The 16,822-nt window shown below is 32.2% G+C and overlaps 1 protein-coding gene across 1 annotated transcript in view; it reads left to right on the forward strand.

Moving 5' to 3' along the window:
- The first annotated feature begins 1,683 nt into the window (after positions 1 to 1,683).
- LOC111045053 (glucose dehydrogenase [FAD, quinone]-like) overlaps positions 1,684 to 16,822 on the forward strand; it is a 79,625-nt gene continuing 64,486 nt past the window's right edge. Inside the window, exon 1 of the mRNA XM_022330356.2 lies at positions 1,684 to 1,815. The gene's annotated coding sequence lies outside the window, so the exon portion shown is untranslated. The remainder of the gene's footprint in view (positions 1,816 to 16,822) is intronic.

Consider the following 16,822-nt stretch of genomic DNA (forward strand, 5'->3'; position numbering starts at 1 on the left):
CATTCTGCGGTAAGGTGGAAAGGTGCATGCTATTATTTTTCTAAGTAAAATCAATAGAACTTCCGTCGATTGAATATTGTCAGTCCACGGAACAATACTAGTGGTTCGGAAATCAGTAAATGAGACTAAAAGACATTAGAGATTTCAGAATAAAGAAGACTGCAATATTGTATTTTGATGAACACATCATAGATTTGCCTTGATTCAGAGTTTTTGCTGAAATTATAAGATTCAATTTAAAGACTTGTCAATTGATGATAATTAATAATTCTATTGATATCGATTCAAAATTGCACTATATGCAAGGCTGGGTCTCTTCCCTGCCCACAATAATTTATTCTATAATCACTTAATTCTTCATTCGTTCCTTCAAATTGTCACCATTGTTTGAATAGATATCATTGATCTTATTCATGAGGATTGCTGATAGATTGGAGTAAATCTCGCTATGAATGCTTCAAAACTATCTGTCCTCAGAAAATTACTAACTTACCACTGTAAAAATGAAGATTTATACCAATTTTGAGAAAATAAAAGCAAAAGTGAAAAGAAGACACATCTGAAAAAGAACATTGTATTTGGATATTTTATCAGTATCAATGTGAAGAAATTGAAACTGGAGCTAGCAAAGATTGAGCTTTAGAGTGAAAAAGTAGTTACCGTATGTAAGTAGGGCCTAGTCCATATCCATAGGTATAGGCCTAACTATAAGATACAAAGGATGGGCTATGAATCTGATATAATTTCACATTATTTCTCAACACTGAATGCCCTGATTGGATGTAAAACATGTCTTACATTGTAATGTAAGACATGGAGTAAAATTTATCGCCTTTATTGTTTGAATAAGGTCATCGCCTTTATTGTTTGGTTTCTCTTATTTCTGCTGAACTGAAACAGAGTGACAGAGCAGCAGATATAAGTGAGTGAACGATCTAATTGGTAGATGAATTACCTATCAAGCTGATCGTCTGTCATTGGTCTAGACAAGCCACTCCCACAATTAGCGATCAGCGATCAATTCTAACATTAAAATTCAATTTTCACAGCAATGGTGATTCATACGGTAAATATTGACCTACTTATAGAAATGGATAGAAATTTACGAGTGAAAAATTGATGGATTTAAATGCCACTGTGGAGAACAGGGGAACAATAAAATTCATCAAGGTAACCGGTGTTAAAACTAGTTTGTTGGTATGCTAATATCATTTTTTTGTAATTGCATCACCTATTTGGCTCTGGAACTCACTTTGAAGAGAATTTTTAGGGGATTATGGTTCTACCATCAAATTTTTAATTAATTTCAGTCCAATCAATTCTTCTAGTAACGTGACATTTTTCCTAATGACAAAAGTATGTACCTAATATTTTTATTGCAATTTGAATTTAAACTGAACTATTATAGTTTCTGAATCATTCAATCACATCTGAACTATTCAACTTACTTCGTTTCACAGTCACTGTCATTTGTTTCTCAAAATGTATTAGATTTGTACCTTCTTTTATTCCTTTTACACATGGATGTATCTGCGATATGGAGGTTCTTTAAAAACTATTTTACTTTTCAATTGTGAACAGGGAGGTGGAGCTGAACTGTAATAATGCAGTGTTCCCCTCTACAAGAATAGGAGAAAGGTGTTGGTGGCTGGAAGAAAAGTATACGGAGTGCAATGGATCGCATCAGTTGTCCGCGCTATTCTATTCGGTTAACTGCAAATCGATTTCTGCCGTCATCTAGTCAAGTCAGTGTAATTGATATCAGTTTTACCACTAGTTCGTTGGGACATAGACTATTTCTCAGGATAATAAGAGGTAAAGAGCATTTTACAAGATTTTAATAGTTGTTTTTAATAATTGAAAATCAACTACCCATGTTGGTTTTCTTTATGTTTTTTTTAATTTCTCAAATAGTTTTTCAAAGTTCCGTTTTCCAATTCATATTCAGTCAAGCTAGAAAAGCATTTATTGTGTTTTAATCTTGAAATGTTTGTCCCAAACATATCTTATGGTTTTTTATATTTTCTCATTTTTCATTCACTTTTATTTTAGAGTGTTTATAATTATTACGTATCATATTACTCTGTAATTGCACAATAATTCCGAGTTTTTATGACTAAAAATTACAATAATAATAATTTTCCGAATATATGCATTGATTATTCCAATTTCATATGTTGAAAGATAGAGATTGATAAGACATTATTGGAATTTTTAATCAAAAATGTTAAAATTAGGATGAAAAATACTCGAGAATAATCTATTTCTTTTTTATTCACAGCCTACAATCACAAAAAAATCATAGCAATAACAATAACAATAATTAGAAGTGAAACAATAGGCTCAGCTCATCAGATCGGTTATTTTATTTATTGTCCCGACGTTTTGATGGAATAATAGTGGGCTATTGTTGGAAATTAGGGTTTCTTCATAATCACAATATTTTCCAGTTACTAACCTTTTATAATGTAGGCCTCTAAAAATCATTAATTTAGAGGTTCCAGATTATAAATATAAATATATAAAATTCACATTTTAATTTATTTGACAAATTTCAAGTATCGAATAAACTTGGACTAGTTTCAAATAATATTGGGAAATAGATGAACACAGATTGTATGAATGAATCCAGTTTGATTGAAATAGGCTTTTCTTACGAAAATTCCTTCACACTATCAAATATTTATAAATGTCATACCTATCATTATACTCGTACTTATAATCGAACCTATTACTTGGATCTTGGATACTTGTATTATCTCCTTGAATTTGCACTTGAAAGAGATTCCATTTCTAAAGCTAGAAATTCCATTGATGAATCGTGACAATTCATATGTTTTATATCTTCTGGGATTATTTATCATAATTCAAAGTGATGGTCAATTTTATAGTAATAAATAAAATGAAAAACGGAAATCTGAACATTTAATACTAACATAAGCTACTTAAGTAACCATTGACATACCAGAAACCAATTGTCGAAAATTATAAAAGTATATCAATGATTGTGATGAACAATACTAGGTAGCCTAATTATTATGGAATTATTCATAACATCATCATATTATAGCGATGTAATTGAAACGTGAGAGCAGTATCAGGACGTGATAACAGTAATTCAAACGTAAGAGAGTCTTAAATTAATTTCCAATTACTCGTATTTTCAAAACTGAATAGGTCTAAACTGAATCCCATTAAATGAAGCAGGTTTGAACATGGTTTTCAAACAATAATATAAAATCATAATATTGAATTACTTTCTGGCTAAGAGAGCATTGATTGGTACACGAGTGTTAACCGCTAACCCTTGTAAAGGTATACATTGTAATTTCTCTGCATGAGATTAGCTCTTTGTTCTACAGGGATGAATATTCCCCAGACCGCACTTGAGCCAACATTTACAACTTGAAGTCAATGTTGTTGCACAGGTTTTACTGCCTGGTTGACAATCAGTTGTTGAGTTATGACCACTGTTGCAGATCTTTTACAAATGTAATGTATACTCTTTGCGTAACTTATTTGCGTGGTGTATTATTTCACTTTTCTATCTCTTACAAGGCATACATTATCATTTGGCTCGTGATTATAACGTATTATTATCTTATCCAGGACAGTGCTTACCTGAGATTTTTCGAATTCAACAAAATGCTGCTCACTCTAAAATTTACATATTTCTAAATGAAGGATTCACATCATTCCTGCAGTATTGTAGATACAACTCAGGAGAGTTGAATTTATGATACTACTCTATGATGATATTATCATATATACCGGTGTATCATATACGGTAATACTAGTATCTGTATCACATATTAATCTCTCATGGACATTATTTATCTGAAAGTCAAGAAACAGGAGTTAATTAAATACAATTTCCAATTGGCTATTAATTAAGAGCCATCTGAATATTGCCAATAAATTAATGTTGACTTGTTCAATCGAGCGGATCATGGAGTCAAATTCAATTTAATGTACTCGTTCTCTCTCAACCTTGCATATCTCCACATCATCACTTCCTTTTCATAGCTACCTTTCTTAATAGTTTATTCTTTATATCCTATTCGGATATCAATACGGATATTTTTCAAACTTCATTTAAACTGTATTGTATGATTTAATGATTAGATTCATCTCCTTTACATTCTTAATATTCCTTGACAAGATTAGTTCTTTGTATAATTATTACTTGAAACATTCAAATTTAATTACAGAATCAAATTGTGTGCTACATTATGAGATATTATATCAATTTGACGCAAATTCTTCATAGGGTATTATTTCCCTGATTATGCCTCAATACTCAATATTGTTGAGCCAATGAATAGTTCATATTATTTTTCAAGCAAAATATTGATTAATAATTATACTTATGATATTTTTTGTGGATTGGAAATCATCAATTCCTCAACTTTTTTCCATCATAGTCGAATGATCTATGTGAGATAATACCATCTTTGTATCATTTCCAATTCAATCAAATACATAATTTTGCGTAGTATTGTTAATCTGGAGCATAGCATTTTATAATAACTGACGGCTCAATTTGGTGCTGAATTGTAATTGATATTACATCACAAAATATTATATTATATATGAAATCATGAACAATCAAATTTTTAGTTACTGAAAATGTATTATATTAAGTTTATTCAGAACTGTTCTTCATTAAATTCAAATCTATTCGAACATTCCACTTATTATTCAATTAATTTTAAACTTCTCAAACATTCATTTGTCGTGAACATTTAACTATCTCAGAACTACAAGATCTTCAAGTCTAGAACAATGCAGGTAATCTTTGCTATTCAACGGATCAACGCATCTGAAAAGCATCAGAGAAATTGATTGAATAGTTCCTGATTATCTCGTGCTTTATTCTACAGTTCAATGAGCCTATCACAAATAATGTAACGATCATCTCTCCACTGTTAATCAGCTACTTCTCTGTCTGTATCTCTCTCTTTCTCTCACTGTTTTTCTCTCTCACACCCTTTCACTCTCTCATCCTCTCTCCCACACTCTCTCTCTCGCTCTCTCACACACTCTCTCTCGTTCTCTCTTGCGCGCGCTCTCTCTCTCTCTCTCTCTATCGTTCTCTCTGTCACGGTCTCTCTGACTCTCTGTCCGTCACTCTCTCTCTCTCTCTCTCTCTCTCTATTTTACTCTCTTAGTGTTCAGGGGAAGGATTACCCTTTCTGAGAATGTACAACTAAAGCCAGTTACACACACATTGATTTTTGTTCGTACGATATTTTGCCGTCCTTATGAATTCTATCAGATTAAACGGAACTTGACAAACATCATCTGTTCGAAATCATCTGTTTAATCTAAAAGGAATAAGGGCGACAAAAAATCGTACGAACAAAAATCAATGTGTGTGTAACTAACTGACTTAAAGGTCCAAAGATCACAATTATTTCATGTGAAAACATTACTGTAAGTTATACCTCAATTTTCACGTACTTCATCACCTATCTTTCCTCTACATTACTATTAAACTCTCCAGTGTATGGGTTAATATGATTCATTATTTCACTCTCACTCTTAATTATTGTTAACGCTAGAACGCAAGTTTATTTTGTTTTGTTGACCACTTGAATAAGTAATCCGAATATGAATCTTTCTCACCCTCTATAAGGTATCTCTTCTCTATAAGCTATCAAACAGAATTTGAACAAGATTACATTTCAACTTGAATTCGAAAATATCCTTTTAGTTTAAGATAAGATCAATTTGCCATAAACAATATACAATCAGTGATTATATGAGTAATCTGATTACTCAATTATTATAAATAATACATGAATAATATTAAATGATAGTTAATACATGATAATATAGAAAATTCACTACTGACATAAGTGAAACCACTTGTTTACCACCAGTGAGTGCAATTCAAATACACAAAAATATTCTAAGATTAAGCAAAACCAAAAGATTTTATCAAATACATGAAACGAATCGTAACATAATATCAAGTAAGGAATGTATGACAACGTGCAGACAGATCTTAGACTATGTACTAAATGTTATTAGGCTACAATCATGAATTTCTTACACTAAAATATTTTGGATAAATTCTAGCTCTTACACATTCATCTATTACATTACTGAGTTTCATTGACATCCTATTGTTCATACTTTGATACTGTAACTGAAAAATTATGCGATATGACACAAGTAGTGCGATATTTTGATAGAAGAGCACATTATAATATAACTTATCTGATTAAATCTAGTTGAATGATCTTAAAATGGTTCTTAGCTATTATGAATGAAGAAATACTTTTTAAGAAATACACATTCCTTACTTAGGCTTTTTCTGAGTTCTCTTCACTATATTGACTCCAAGTAGGGGGAAAAAGTATTACTTTCAACCATCTTGTGAAGAACAGTAGCACGTTCGTTCTGTTAGAACAATATATAATAGGTTTTGGAGAAAAGTGACAGAATAGATTTATTCAAGTTTTTAATCGAAGCGATTTTGTAATTATTCACGCTAATATTTCAAATTTGGAAGTTATTTCAAAAATTAGTTGGTTGAGAATCGTTTAAGTGTGTGGTTGTCATTCCAAGGCTTGCATAGATCCTAGAGTATGTGGAAATATAATTTACGTACTTATTATATAAATGTATATTAGACAGAAATGAAGCCCCAAGTGAATCCTGAAAACGTATCCAAATTGGATGCTAATTGAAATTCGTAAAATAGGCCTACCTCTATGATCTATGAGAGTCTTTATCCAACCTTGTATGAGCTTGAAAGAGAGGAAATGAATTTTAGACTTCTCTAAACTGGCTCCTACGTTACAGAAAACAAGAAAATTTAATTTTCTATATGGACTTCCCCTCTTGATTTGTTTAGGAAATATAAAATGCTATGACTAAATTATTTATTTCATATGAAATCTAGGCCTATACAACTGTTACATTTGAGAGCGAAGAAAGATGGTTTGTACTGCAGTAACTGAAAGTCCAGAGAGTGAAAGTGAAATGTTGTGAAGGAAAATGAACAAGAGAAACAAGATAAAATATATATATCCCAGAGATAAAGGTGATTACGGAAACGTAATGAGAAGATAAATCTGTAATGGGATTGTAAGGTAACTACTGTACGGTATAAGAACAGCAGAAAAAATTAATGGTGTTGATGGAGGAGGAAGTTAACAAGATATAAGGAGAGTGAGAAGCAGCAGCTGCATTAGATCAAAATATTTATTCGAATTATCAAATTTTATTTGTAATATTTATATTCAAAATGAAAATGAGGGAGAACCGAATTAGTAAAATGAAAATCGGGAAAAAGAAAGGTGAACATATATGAAAAAAAATAAAACATAGGAAGAGAAACCACAAAAAAAGGAATAGAAATCATCAGGAGAGGAAGTAGAAGAAGAAGAAAAAGATGAAGAAGAAAAATATGAAAATGATGAGGAAAAAGAAGGAGAAGAATAACAACAACAAGAAAAAGAGGAAGAAAATAACAAAAAAAAGAAAAAAGAAGAGAATAGACTTGTTGCTAGAGGATGAGAATAGATGATGCTAGTGGAGGAACAGAATAAGTGGCTAAGAAACTGGTGAGCATGATAAACGTAGGATCGTTCATTTCAAATTGTAATCTTCCACAGTGTTATGTGAATATATTGACATGGTTGAGTGACATATAAAACACTCTGCTGTCTTGTCATCGAGCATCGATAATAAATCAATCTCCTCAAGCCCCCCCCCCCACCCACACGGGGCCTCGGCTCAATTGTGTCACACATTTTACGCTTTATAGTTGTGAATTCTATTTTTTGTTTATTCCAATAACATACGCATTCTCCGCTTATTGCATACTGATCGACCAATACAATTACAATTTTGGAAGTCACTGCAAGTGATTTCAAAATTGTATCAGAGCTACAGTGATAATATTTTCAAAGTGAATCAATGTTTCTCTTTTTTACATTCTAGGATCAAAACCTTCATCATTGATAATTATTTATGAGATTTTTCAACCTACGCCCACACAGCACAAAACCTCCCTGGGACATTCTATTTTGGTTCCCTACATTCTGTAAACGTCCCAGGTCATATGGGACGTTCAGAAGACCTACATAGAATATTCTCAGAAATACATTTCAACAGACAAATTTTTTTCTGATATGAGATATTATATTAGATGAATGTTAAACATATTTATATAGCACTATATAAGTCAAATTTTACAAGAAATCTCACATAAGTTCCTCATGCTCTGTAAACATCACAGTATACCTAAGGAATGTGCAGATCATGTTCTCGGGAGGTACCACAGAAAGTCATTGTCAAAGTTGATTCGAGATATTTGCACATATGCTGAGAATGTTCGAGGGACATATCATGAGCATGTCTTAGGATATGTGGGATGTTCTGAGGAACTACAATGGATATTCACATAGAAGAATTTCAACACAAAATTTAAGTTTTTATTATTATATTGCATGTTTATGTAAAACAAAATAAGAAACACTGTGAAATTTTACAAAAAACTCATATAAATTTCTCATTTTCTGTAAACATCCCAGAACTTGTAGAATGTGCAGATCATGTTCTCAGAAGGTACCACAGAATTTCATTGCCAAAATAAATTTAAGATATTTGCATATTTATGCTAGGGACGTGTCATGGACCTTCTCTGTTGTGGTGAAGTTGATTGACTTATTTAAAAACTGAGATAGGTACCAGTTTTGGTTATTTACCATTATCAGTTGAGCTATTTGCATGAATATGCTGAGAACGTTCCAGGGACATACTGTAGATACAAAATAAAAATTTTCTGAGTTGAGTCAAGGGATCAAGCTAGAAATATGAAATTCACATCATTCATACAATTTCTATTGTAAAACACAATGGCATTCACAGAATTGATCAATTTGACATTGTTGTTGAGAGATGAATAGAAGTGGAATTATCCATATTTATATTGTAATAGTTTGTGAAGTTCTTGACAACTTTAAAAAGTTATCCACGTATATTTCCGTCAAACATAATAATTTCATTGCTGAAATAGATTTGAGATATTTGCATATTTGCTGAGAATGTTCTGGGGACGTATCATGGACATATATATATATAGGAACCTTCTCTGTATAGTATAGTGATGTTGATGTTATTGTGGTAGATATCTAGCCTATTAGATAAAAAGACTATAGAGGTCATCATTACAACATAAATGTTTATTAGAAAAAATAAGATACCAGGAGATTTCTGCTTGACACAGAGAGATGAACAGATATTCTTCCAATAATATTCTTCATTATTTCGTTGGGCGCTCGTAACTCTTCAACCCCTCAACTGATCAAAGCGAAACTTGGCACACATATAAACCTATATGACATCTAATATGTCTGTAAAGCACGCTCTTATATTCCACCCCTGGTCGTCACTACGGTCCTTCAAAATTTAGCGAAAATATACTTCCAACTTGTGATATAAGCTGGGGTTTGGGCTGAAATTGACATATATGAACTATATTTGAGTGTTATTCTATTTTTAGGACGAGGGGAAGCTAGATTCTAAATATTTGAGGAGTAATGAATTTTTAAATCTCTTATCACTAACAACTTGGAAAATTTAGCCATCACAATTTTTAAATAAGAAAAAATCAAGGCGAAATTATGTGTACTAGATGTAGAATTGCATTGCAAACATTTTTTAATCAGTACATATTTTTGATTAGAGCCATAGTTTTTGAGTAAAAAGCATTTTTGCCTTTTTTGTACATTATTCAATCGAATCAAACAAAAACCATTAAAATTCCATATAGCTTACTTGACTTTCGGTGTACAAAATTGTACTTCTCACTTTTCTACTTAATTCTCTCAATTTGGAAACTTGCCATCCAATATTTTCGAAGTATTCGTCATCAATCAACTGTACAGAGTGATCAAATACCGGTATTTCACTTTTCAAGAAAAAAAAGTTGTATAAATTGAAAACATTGGTTTTGAAAGTCGCGCTACTCGTCTGCGTATGACATCCGACATCAAGTACCAACTGATAAAAATGTTTGTAATTACATTCTTCTAATGTAACTTGATAATAGATAAAACTCAAATTTGGTCAATATTCTTGATTAATGTTCAGATGCTGATCTATTATTTATCTAATCAGTGTTTTTATAATATGAAACGAGTTTGAGTTAGACTTCTGGTTCTGATTTTAATTTTCAATCCTGCTAAATCATGCTACTCTACTGCCATCTACTGCCAGCCACACCAAACACGAACAAATGATCAAACACTACGTGTATTGTGTTTACGGTTGTGTTTTCAAGGTAAGTTTATAATAATTATAATAATATCTATGTTGAATAGTCATTATATTCGAGTAAATAGGCCTATAGGTATTCTATTAAAGCTGATACAATTATATTAAAACGTAATTAAGTACTTTAATCTAAGTACATAGGTAATTTAATTTATTGGTCTTGTACGTTTGAACATAAGATCTTTCTAAGAAAGGATTATTATTTAGAACCTTTTCTAAATTGTTGCCTCATTTTTTTATTACTTTAATAATAGGCTACCATACTCAAATAGTTTAGTTATTCAACAGTTGATTGGCCTCAGCTTCAATATCTTTTATTATAAAGAAATGTGTCAGGTTAGGCATAATAATTATGGTTAAATAGAATCAATTTCAGTGTTAGGAAGTGATATTTATCTTAGTAATCAGAATTTGAATAAGTTTTATCCTCCGGTGAAGTTGGGCTAAAAGTTACTTGAATAGTCACTTCAGAAAAACCTTTAATTATCAATATTATTGGGGAAAAGCATAAGGTTATGTTGTTAGAAAAAGCCAAGGTAAGCTAAAGGTTAAGTTTAGTATTAGTTGGGTACCGTATTTTGAATATTAGTTGAGTCGAATTAATTCTCAACTCATCCTTCAGCTTAACATAACCTTACGCATTTTTGCAATAATTTATTGTTGATTTAAGGTTAATATCACTTTTTGACACTCAAATTGATCAACAAGTGAATCAACAATTATTGTAAAAATGTGCAATGTTATGTTATTAGGATAAGCTGAAGGATGAGTTTAGAATTAATTCGACTCAACTAATATTCAAAATACGGTATACCCCTATAAATCTGTTCTTTATTAGGCGTTAGTTTATTTGACAGGGTGACTTACTTCAGTCCGGGAATTGTTCGGGATTTTTATACTGGCGTGAAATCAATTGGAAATTCAGAAGTAGTGTCGAACATTTTAGGGTATTGTTCCTGGATGATAGGATACTACAAATGTTGTATTTGAAGTGGCCATTTGAAGATGAAAGTGTATTTGAAGATGAAATGTTGTATTGATCTGAAATTGGGCATGAATATTTATGCTATGAAGATTAAGGGTTATGAAGACTATGCTATGAACAGGCAGTTTTGGACACTTCAAATACGACATTTGTAGTCTCCTATCATCCAGGAACAATACCCTAAAATGTTTGACACTACTTCTGAAACACTCTGTATAGTGAGGTTTTTGAGAGAGAAATGTTACTGTACTTATTACACCAACAATTGGAAGTCAAAAATTTTCTGGGCTTGTATACTTATTCTCTTTTTTTTTTGATTATTATAAAATATCCTGGGCTTGAATACTTATTCTGATTTGTCCATTATATATTATGTACTTTTCTAAGCAATGAACAGTAGACTGCTGAGAAGTGGGCTCTGTTTCTAGGCTCCCAATAGGTGGTCCCAACAGCCAAGCCGAAGGGGCCCGCAATATTTTAGAATAAAGATTTATTTTACAGTTGTTACTCTTATTTTGACTTTTGGGCTCTTGGCATTATGATTATGGTAAAGTACCAATCATATATTTGTATCACATCAGCTTAGGATTCTTAACTTATTAGGGGCAAGCTAACAAGAAAATGTTCAAGTTCAGGTCTAGGAATAAGTGGGGGTTTCAGTTGGGCTGAAAGAACTGAAGAAGGTAGGGGGACATGATATGAAATCGATAATATATCATATGCTACCAGTTCTCCTAAAAAACAATATCGCTTTCCGGATGGGAAAAGAAAAAGAGAATTTTCGAAATTGCACCAAGTTATCTTTGCTAAGAAAAACTTTCTATCTAAAAGGTAAATTAACCTTGATAAGGTGTCATAATTTAATGTTCACTTTATAAGATGCCTAAAACGGTCTTCATTACCTCACAGTGATCGAAGCAGAAAAATATTATGCTATTATAGTGAGGTCCATGTTATAGTGGCAATAGATAAAGATAGGACAGCGTTGCTGTTTGTCTGCCTTGATTAATTATATTTCTACATTGTTAAAAACGGATTTGTCAACGTTGCGGAACTAGGAAAGGATAGTTTTATCTGTTTTGTCGAATAATAGACAAGGATAGCAGCACCTTTGCTAATCAAACACTGCCATTATAACGTGGACCTCACTATAGCAAAACAAACATTTCTTGAGTTCTGTATAGAAAGCCATTTTGTATTCTGTCCTGCATTATTAGGGCATTGTGCCAATTAGGAAAATGAAGAGATGAACTTTTGGTTTATTATACAATTATACAACTATTGTATAATGTATATTATAAAACTGGTTTATAATAAATTCAATATGGAATAACTGTTGAAAAACAACATAGATTTGTATTGATTTTATGAATATTGTATCAATTCATCTGTGTTTCAACACTTTCAAGAAACATTGAAGTATTTCAAACTGTATTGATGCTGAAATATGGAAATAATGACTCACTTATGGTACAATATCATTTCACTCTCTAGTCAAAAGCATCCCTTTGATGGACTGGTGCTTTTGACAACATAGTGAAATGGCCATCATGCCAAAACATGTCATTATTTTTCCATATTCAGGTCTCAATAAAGTGTGAAATAGTTCAATATTATATACTTGTGGAAACAAGGATTCCATTAGTTTCAATTTTTTCAGATTCAGCAAGAATTTTAAAAAACGAATAAATAAAAAAAAATAAAACTTCAATCAGCTGCAATTTTGGATACAAGTATCATAGAACGTTTTTATTGATGTCATCTTTCTTGTTTTAGAAAGGCCTTTAAAATTATGTACCACACAATGGGTGTTTACATTTAAATATTCGAGCTACAACCCCTTATGAGGGGTTGAAGTTCATTTGTATGTCAAAAGGAAGAGTATTCGACCAATAACTTATCCTGAAAGTTACAGTATTATATCTACAACAGTCTCCAACTTATTGAAGGGTTCCCGTACATATGACTCACTCTGTATAGTTTATATATGTTAATATTTGTATGTAGGATTTTTCTATGTGTAGTCGGCAAACCTGGTGACTGGCAACCAGCTTTTGTTCTAAATGAATCCTATCGGTTTATATTGATACCAAACTTGACATAAAACTAGTAGCAAACCACTAGCGAGGATGAGTGCAGACTTTGAGTGACTTCGCTTCAGCTCCTGAGAATAATGTTTTTCATACTAGGCCTATTTCAAGTTTGTTGCATTTTTTAGAGCTCTTGCAAAATCTCACCACTTTGGAAAAATACAATTTCCAGCTATTAATGTCCTGGTTTATTTTAGGTCAACCGTGTTTCTTCTGCAAAAATCTGCATTTGCTATAGTTATATTTGCTGATTCAAGGTTTTTTTTCAGGAAGAAGAGCTCAACAACTGAAGAAAATGAATCAGATCATTGGGATATGTAAATACAGCAATAATTGAGGAGCTCCATTCCAAAACATATCATCAAAAACATAGATTGTTGGCAAATTGGAAAAACTGTGATTCAAGAGACTGCTTTCAACTACAAGAAACAAAATTATGTCTACTTGAATTTGAATCATATTGCACTTAAATTTCAATCATACTGCACTTATAATAATGAAATTATATTTTATTTGAAAATCTATTTCTAATAGGTACTGTACATTTTACAATGTTTTGTAAATAAAGTTTTTTGTAATCATTATAAATGATCTTTGATTTCATTCAAATCTCAAATATTCCATCTATTATAAAGTTTTGAATTAATTAATATTATTACAATTTTTAATAATGACTATTAAACTCATATAATTTCAATCCAAAATTGGAATATATTCAATATATAAAGCCAATTACTCCAATAATAACTATATATTACATAACATTCATTATCTTATTCATTTTCATACAGTACACAATTCCAATTGAATGCAGTAATTTTTTAATACAGTATTTATGTTTTCAGTCAGTACAGAATAAGGAAATATTGTTGAATCCTCAATTTCAAATATAACACTAACAAAAGTCTCAAACATTAAAAAATCACTGCATTCAATTGCAATTGTGTAATGTATCCTATCCTATACGGTACTATTAAACGAGCAATTCATGTTTATATGTTTTTATTATACCGGATCTCAAAAATGGCTCTAATGATACTCAAGAAATTTGTAACATTATTATTAACATAGGTTAATAATATAAAAATTATATCACACTAGGTCTCATCCCTGGGACAACTCGCTGAAGGACATGAAAAGGATAATAATTATCCATCATTGGAAAAACAGCTGATAATTTCGTAGTCTGTGGATAATGGAAGTGAGCGAGTGAGTGTGTCTGTGGAAAATCAAAATATCTCATCCCCGAAATTCACAAGCTGACATTTAGGCAGCTGTAAAATATAAGCTTGACCTAAAAGATAAGGAAACCTTAAGGGTTTGAAAGATAAAATTAATCATTATTAATAAGAAAAAACAATAATCATATTCAAAATAAAAACATATCTTTGCAATGTTTTTGAATTCATCAAAAAAGTTAAATTCTCATTTAGCCCATCAAATCTAATTTTTTTTAAAAGATGCACTCAGCTGCTGGGGTGGGCTCTTTGCATGTTTATTATTTTGTTTAAAAAGTGGTGAGACCATTTTCAGTGTTCATAGTTTATAAATAACTGTGTTCCAGGGACATTTCAAGGCACATATAGAATGTTCTCAGGATGCCCGCCAACTTCTAGAGAGCATCCCTTGAAGACTTACTGAGAATGTCTTAAGAATGTTCCACAACACCCCTGGGATGTGCTCTGAGAATGTTCCAGGAACCTGCTATTCTTGGACATTCGCTCCTTCCAGGGACATCCCCAGGACATTCCTAGGTACATACAGAACGTTCTGGGGATGTCCCCTAACTTCTTAGAGAACGTTCCTAGAAAATGCTCAGAACATACTTGTGCTGTGTGGGGCGCATCCCTTGAAGATCCTCTGAACATACTGAGAATGTCTTAAGAATGTTCCACAACACCCCTGGGATGTGCTCTGAGAATGTCCCTGGAACCTGCTAATTTTGGACATTCGCTCCTTCCAGGGACATCCCCAGGACATTCCAAGGTACATACAGAACGTTCTGGGGATGTCCCTAAACTTCTTAGAGAACGTTCCTAGAAAATACTCAGAACATACTTGTGCTGTGTGGGCGGTGGTACTTTCTTAAAAAGTTATAGGTACTAATAAATAATAATTTATACGTATGACTTTCTAATAATGTGCGGTAGGTGTTCTTACGGGAGCTCTACGTAACATAAGAGTGGTGTACGCAGATCTACTCGTTGTGGGGTAATTGTGGGGGGTCTTGGATATGGAATACTCACTAGTGTGGGAGGAAGAATTCAGGGTTCGTCATCCTAAAAATCCTGTGATCCAAGGGCCTGAATAGGCAGTAGGCAGTAGAAAAGACCCTAGACCTTAACTGAATATAAGTATCAAATTCAAATTCAAACGTTGTCTTTCAATTTTCTCTCGAAAAAGTTGCGAAAAAAGCAGAAAACGCTAGAATCCCTACAAATTTATATATATCTTCGACGTTTATTCCTAAGCCCCCTTGTCAATAAATGTGTACCTTACATGGATCTTTGTAGCAAATTTGAACATTTTCTGTGTATTACTTCTTAAAAAATCTGAAACTATGCAAAAACACTGATTTCGAGAGTATTTTTGGCGTAATTTTAAAGCTCGTTTGAACACCTTAACTGAACAGTTATTCATATTAGAAACGTAAGTTTGTGTTAATTCTGTGTAATGTATGAGGAAGTTATCAGTTTATAGTTGTATCTAGTTTACCTCCGTGTGTTATAGTGTTGTAAGCAATAAAGATCTAATCAGTATAGATCGCCTCAAGTGTTTTATTAGTGTAGAAACCCGCAACAATATTATTATTTAATGTTTATGCAGCGCAATCTGAATTGAAGTAAGCAATTTAAGTAGCAAGATAAATGTGAGGCACGTTTTTGTGAAACAATGCGTAAAGTGACCTATATAGAGGGGGAGGTCCTGATGGAATGCAAAATAAACATTACTAAACTACATTCTGCTATATACGTAATACATGCACGTTTCCCTAATTTTGATTTAGAATAACCCTCAAACGTCCACCTTCCACTATTTTCCGAAATTCTGCCACCTTTTATCGAATCTTGGTTGAGTACGTGCCCCCTATGAACCCCCCCCCCTGCGTACGCTACTGTCACCTGATGTATATCGACGATATACTGTATAACCTGGTATTAAAGATTCACATTAAAATGCTGAAAAGTAAATTCGTTTGGCTTTTGTTGGTGGGGAGTGCCTGAGCTCTGAATATATATTTTATTATTTCATAATACCAAATCAGTGGAGCAAGGTTTCTGGTTTCAGTGTGAGTGAATGAATTCACTAACGAGGCATTGTTGACCTCATCCCCAATATTCCATATCTTTCTGGAATTCCCTATCTTTCCAACAGTATAATATACATCATAACTATTGTATAATTTAAGCCGTCAATGGGCCTTACATTATATTTGACTAATAAATGATCCAAC

Source organism: Nilaparvata lugens, chromosome X (assembly GCF_014356525.2).
Source record: "Nilaparvata lugens isolate BPH chromosome X, ASM1435652v1, whole genome shotgun sequence".
Taxonomy (NCBI): Eukaryota; Metazoa; Arthropoda; class Insecta; order Hemiptera; family Delphacidae; genus Nilaparvata; species Nilaparvata lugens.